This window comes from Lathyrus oleraceus, chromosome 5, assembly GCF_024323335.1.
Source record: "Lathyrus oleraceus cultivar Zhongwan6 chromosome 5, CAAS_Psat_ZW6_1.0, whole genome shotgun sequence".
Lineage (NCBI taxonomy): Eukaryota > Viridiplantae > Streptophyta > Magnoliopsida > Fabales > Fabaceae > Lathyrus > Lathyrus oleraceus.
In genome coordinates, this window is record NC_066583.1 from 633324161 (window position 1) to 633330560 (window position 6400).

A 6400-nucleotide genomic window follows, 5' to 3' on the forward strand; every position below is an offset into this window, starting at 1 on the left:
CAGGGTTCTGGTTTTTATAGGAAAAATTTGGGTGATTCTTCCATCCAGGGTTGTAAGTGTTTGAAAATGGGTTACCTTGGGTGTAATTCACTTGGTCGGTGTTCAGGTCGTTCAAAAGGTTACATTCCACCGATTCGTGTCCTTTAGATCCACAAAGTTCACACTCTGTGTGGACTACCGCTGCGGTGTTAGTGTTTGTAGACATATGTTCGACCTTAAGGGCTAAAGCGTCCATTTTCGCCTGCATCATGTCCATAGAGCTTATCTCATGTATTCCACCTCGGGTCTCCTTTTTATCTATTGATGCTCGTTTAGTTCCCCATTGGTAATGGTTTTGGGCCATATCCTCAATTAGGTCACAAGCTTCAGGGTAAGGTTTGTTCATCAGCGCGCCACCAACGGCAACGTCGATGCTCATCTTTGTGTTATAATGGAGTCTATTGTAGAAGGTATGAACGATCAACCATTGTTCTAGGCCATGGTGTGGGCAGACTCTTAACAACTCTTTATATCTCTCCCAAGCTTCAAAAAGTGATTCTCCTTGGTTTTGAGTAAATCTAGTTATTTGGTTTCGAAGAACAGCAGTCTTACTGGGGGGAAAATATCTAGCAAGGAATACTCTTCTAAGGTCTTCCCAGGTAGTTATTGAATTAGCTGGAAGTGAATCTAACCATGAACGTGCTCTATCCCTGAGGGAGAAAGGAATTAATCTTAAACGAATCGAACCAGGTGAAGCACCGTTGGATTTAAAGGTGTCATCCAGTTGGATAAAGAATTTTAAATGTTGATTTGGGTTCTCAGTAGCGAGACCTGCGAATTGGTTCTGTTGCACTAATTGCAGTAAAGATGGTTTTAGTTCGAAAATGTTGGCAGGAATGAGGGGGTTTACTATACTCGAACTAGGTTCCTCGTCAGAGGGTTGGGAAAATTCCTTAAGAGGTCTCCGGTCGCGATTCTCGGACATAACTTTCTTAATTCGAATGAGTAAGAGGCATGTACGAGTGTAACATTCGGGTTCCGCTAAAGGATCTACCAAATTTCCGGTACTATGGGTTCTTCGTATTTACCGGTTAATAATGCCTTAGTCTAGACAGTGTAATAACAAGGTACGAAATTTGACGAAGTTGGTCCCCGGCAACGGCGCCAAAAACTTGATCGCTCTATTCGCAAGTGCACGAATCGCGTCAGAGTAATATAAAAGAATATCGATCCCACAGAGACCAAATCGTCAATCTATCAATTACTATCGTTACAATGTTTATCTAAGGCGGTATAAAAGAGATATTGATGTTGCAAAATAATGGTAAATAAGGAAAATAATAAATACAGTGCAGATAAAGACAAGTTGGAATGTATTTCACGTCAGTTAAACGATGTTTTGATTGTCTAAATAGAACTACTTATGGAGCAATATTTTCTACTCTTGAAAAGAATCCATTTAACAGGAACTGTCGCTTTCGCGTATTCAGAACCGAGTTTATCCTTAAATTAAGGCCTTTTATTGTCACTTATAAAAGGTGCGCAGAATGCTAAAGTAGTAAACTTATTTTTTAGAAATAAGACTCGTAAACTTAGTTGAAAAGTGATTTTGATTTGGAAAGTTTACCTAAGGAGTTTCCTGATTTTAAATCTACCAACGCGTCCGAAAACAGTTTCAAAAACCGTTTTTCCTTAAAGTGATAAAAGTTCCTAGTTAACTAAACCAGGGTGTTTTCGCACTCCTTGAGTAGTTAAAACTAACCAAGTTTGTTTCAGAAAACTCGAATTAAAAATCAAAACAGCCTTTAAAACATTTCTACAGATTCAATATGTGAAATATCTCTTTAACCGCGATCCTTATATTCTAACCTTTGAAAGATTTAGCCAGACATGGTAATACCAACAAACACAACGATATTGATCATGATGAAAAGTTGTTTTAGAATGTAAGGCGTAAGGAACAAGTAAAGCGAGCAATAAAGATAATGACGAGAAATTTAAATAAAGTAAAGATAATGACAGGAATTAAATAAAGTAAAGCGTGGCGAGAAATTAAATAAAGTAAAGACAATGACATGAATTAAATAAAGTAAAACGTGGCGAGAAATTAAATAAAGTAAAGCATGACAAGTAAAATAAATAAAAGCGATTAAATAAGAACCTGCTCCAAACGGAGGCTTTAAATCTGGTACAAGGAAAATAAACCTTCGACTCTGAAGATAAAGACGAAAGCAAAATTGAAGTGCTCTAACTCAATCTCACTAAGGTGCGATAACCCCCCGATGTGACGGATTACTGCTTTTACAGATGATAATATAGTCTTAGTGTTGTAAACAAAGTTGGATGATTTGGAAATGAACTAGAACGACATATTTATAGAGGGATTCAACAGCATGCAAAGACCATGGTGCCCTTCAACTTCTCCTTAGTGGGAACGTGAAATGCAAAGGTGGCGCCTGCCATCCCTTCATGGCGTCCGCCATGTGTGGAAATGGGAAAGTTCATGGGATCGTGGCGGTTACCTCCTGGTTGAGGGATGATGAGTCATGGCTTCTCCTATAACGGCCGCCATGCATAACACCATGTGTACAATATTTGCCGAAAAACCCTAATTTTTGGTCTTTTTGCTTCGTTTCTTCTAAAAGGGTCCCGAAAGAGCTAAATATCTGAAAACAACATAAAAGAGAGCATAACACAAGTAAAATGATAATAAAGACCTAATAAACATGTGAAATCCGAGTCAAAAATGCGATGTGATTTGGTGTGATCAGTGTTGGCTTTGGCGGTGAAGGAGAGAGTGGTGGTTGTGGAGAGGGAGAGTTCGTTGGAAGAAAGTGAAACGGAGGGTGGACCGACAGTGGTTTGCGGTGGAGACGTGAGGGAAGAGGAAGAAGAACCGTCTTCTTCGCTTTACCTTTCTTTTTCTTTTCCGTACTTTTTCTTTTTTACAGAGAGAGTAATCATGAGAGGAGAGAGGTGGAGTAATGAGTGAGTGTAGGTATTATGAGAGAGAGGTGAGAGAGTTAGTCAGTGAGGTCCTTATCACCTTTTTCTTTTTCTGCTTTTTTTCTTCCTTACGTGAGAGAGAGAGACTGGGTGAGTAGTGTAGGTGGAGAGGGAATGGGAGGATCCCCAGACACGCGTGAGTGTGAGAGAGTATATATACTTTTTTGGATCCTTTTTCCTCTTTTTTTTTTCGGTTTAGTAGCAGAGAAAGTGTGTGTTGGAGAGTAGTGAGAGAAAAGAGGTGTGGGAACGCATGTCCATTCCTCCCCCCTTGTCCAGAAGATTCGCTGGATTTTATTTATCAAGAGAGAGAGAAAATCTTTCTGTTGGAAATGAGAGGGATTGAGTGGAATGTGTATTAGCTGGCAATTTGCAAAAGGGGATCCAATGCCATTAAATTCACTTATTTTTGAAACCACTATTATTGTTTTATTATCAAAGAGAATATAGTTATTTAAAAAACACTAATCAATATCCAAACTTACTAATACGAAAATCCTAATTAAACTTGAATATTTAGACAAGGAAACAAAAAATAAAACGATTAAATATGCATAAAAGTCAAGCGCAAATTTACTCGAAAAAATAAACCGGACACACTAAAATGATCAGCACAAAATATACTTATTGAAAAAATAGCGCGTTTCTTTTAATTTCAAAATAAACTTTCACCGGTTAAAAGGCTCAGGCGGGTCAAAACGCAGCCGAAACAGCCGCTGAAAAATATAACGAGCACAACAGGTTAAACTATGTAAACCGTGGATTAATAATACTGGTGTCTGCAATTTAAATTTTGAAACTTTTTACCCGCTGATTTTGCACGTTTTTGAGAGATGATTTAACCAATTTATCTGTATTTTCAATAATTCATTCCGACTGATCTTTTATGTGTTATTCATGGTGAAATGCATGTTATGCTGTGCATATGATGTAAATTGAAATTTAAATCAAATTTTTGAAAATTTAAAAATGTCTGGACAAAATTGGTGTATGACAGCTGACCATTTGGCTCACCAACCAATTGAAGATTATCAGTCAGTACAGTATGATTTTCCAGATGAAGAGATTTTATACTTGAAAATGAAAGATTGTGATGAACCATTGTTAATCAATATGGTAATAACATTGGGGCAGTGATTGTTACTCCTCAAGACACTCATTTCCCGTTTACAACTAGATTGACTTTCAAGTGTACAAATAATATGGCTGAGTATGAAGCTTGGATTATGGGACTTAAAGAGACCATTGATCTCAGAATCAAGTATTTGGACGTCTATGGAGATTCAACTTTGGTCGTGAATCAGATTAAAGGTGAATGGGAGACGAATCAACCCGGTTTGATACCATATAGAGATTATGCGAGGAGGATTTCAACTTTCTTTACAAAGGTGGAATTTCATCATATCCCTCGAGATGAAAACCGGATGGCAGATGCTCTTGCAACATTGGCTTCAATGATTATGGTGAAATTTTGGAATGAGGTTCCTAATTTGACTGTGATGCGTCTTGATAGGTCAACTCATGAATTTGCTGTTGAAGAAGTCAAAGATGAAAAGCCGTGGTATTTTGATATCAAGTGTTTCCTCCAAAGTCAGATTTACCCGTCTGGGGCATCTTTTAAAGAAAAGAAGACTTTGAGAAGATTAACTAGCAACTTCTACCTGGATGGTGATGTGCTTTACAAAAGAAATTTCGACATGGTTTTGCTCAGATGCGTGGATAGACACGAAGAAGACTTATTGATGACTGAAGTTCATGAAGGTTCCTTTGGTACTCATTCCAATGGACATGCTATGGCTAAGAAGATTTTGAGAGCATGTTACTATTAGTTGACAATGGAATCTGACTGCTGCAACCTTGTGAAGAAATGCCATAATGTCAAATTTATGCAGATAAAATTCATGTTCCTCTGACACTATTGAATGTTATTTCCTCTCCATGGCCCTTCTCCATGTGGGGAATTGATATGATTGGCATGATTGAGCCTAAAACTTCGAACGAACATTGTTTCATTCTAGTGGCTATTTACTACTTCACAAAGTGGGTTGAGGCTACATCGTACACAAAGGTAACCAAGCAAGTTGTTGTGAGGTTTATCAAGAATCAGATTATATGCTGTTATGGTGTGCCGAGTAAGATCATTACTGATAATGGGTCGAACTTGAACAATAATATGGTGGAATATCTTTGCAAAGACTTTAAAATTGCACATCATAATTCTTCTCCTTACAGACCAAATATGAATGGGGCTGTTGAAGTTGCAAACAAGAACATTAAGAAGATCATTCAGAAAATGGTTGTGACATATAAAGACTGGCATGAGATGCTCCCATTTTCTTTGCATGGGTACCATACATCCATCCGCACTTCAACAAGGGCAAACCATTTCTCACTTATTTATGGCATGGAAGTTTTGCTCCTAGTAGAGGTTGAGATCCTATCGTTGCGTGTTTTGATGGAAGCCAAGTTGACTGAAGCTGAATGGTGCCAAACCAGATATGACCAGCTGAATTTGATTGAAGATAAGAGGTTGACTGCCATGTGTCATGTCATTTATATCAGTAGAGAATGAAGAAAGCTTTTGATAAGAAGGTCAAGCCTCATGTGTTTAGAAAAGGTGACCTTGTGCTCAATAAGATTTTATCTTTCAAACCAGATGCTAGGGGCAAATGGACTCCTAATTATGAAGGCCCGTATGTTGTTAAGAGAGCCTTTTCAGGCGGTGCTTTGATTCTTACAACTATGGATGGTGAAGAGTTCACTCGACCTGTGAATGTCGATGCAGTCAAGAAATACTTCGCCTAAAAAGAAAAGAACAACTCCCTAATTTGAAAAACCGAAAGGGCGGCTTAGGCAAAAATGAGCGTCTCAGTGGATTGAAAACCCGAAAGAGCGATCCAGAAAAAAAGAGAGACATAAAAACAGAAAATTTATCTCGACAAATTGAGTACCCCACCTTGGGGCAATTTATGTAAAAATTAGGGATTTCGGCAAGTAACTGCATTTGTTTGGTTCTGATCATTGGAGCATTCTTGAGCAAGTTAGCCAATTCTAATTCATCATCTTCAACCAAAGCCAAGAGCACAATGGATATTGAAGTTGGTAGAAGGATTGGTGATCATTGTATTCAATGTAGCCCTTTTCCATGTAAATTACCATTTTTCAACTTTTGTAAAGATCTATGGAGTCTTGTCATTTACAGACTACCATTCTATTTAAATAAAGTTGAGCTTTTTATCCAATTGTTTCTACTCTTATTTATCTTTCAGCTAAATAGAATTAAATTTTTGTGATGATAATTTTGAAAATTTTGAATCAATAAAAATTAAAATCATTTTTTCTTAAAATAATAAAAGCAATTACTACTAAAAAGCAATCGATTTCAGTAAGGAATATCAACAGCAGCCTGAGGACA

General features: G+C 37.6%; 1 non-coding gene across 1 annotated transcript; it reads left to right on the plus strand.

The window, feature by feature from the left end:
- Nucleotides 1-473: 473 nt before the first annotated feature.
- On the plus strand, nucleotides 474-580 carry LOC127090131 (small nucleolar RNA R71). Its single transcript, XR_007791662.1, has one exon. It is a non-coding gene; the product is annotated as a small nucleolar RNA R71 (small nucleolar RNA).
- Nucleotides 581-6400: the final 5820 nt, after the last annotated feature.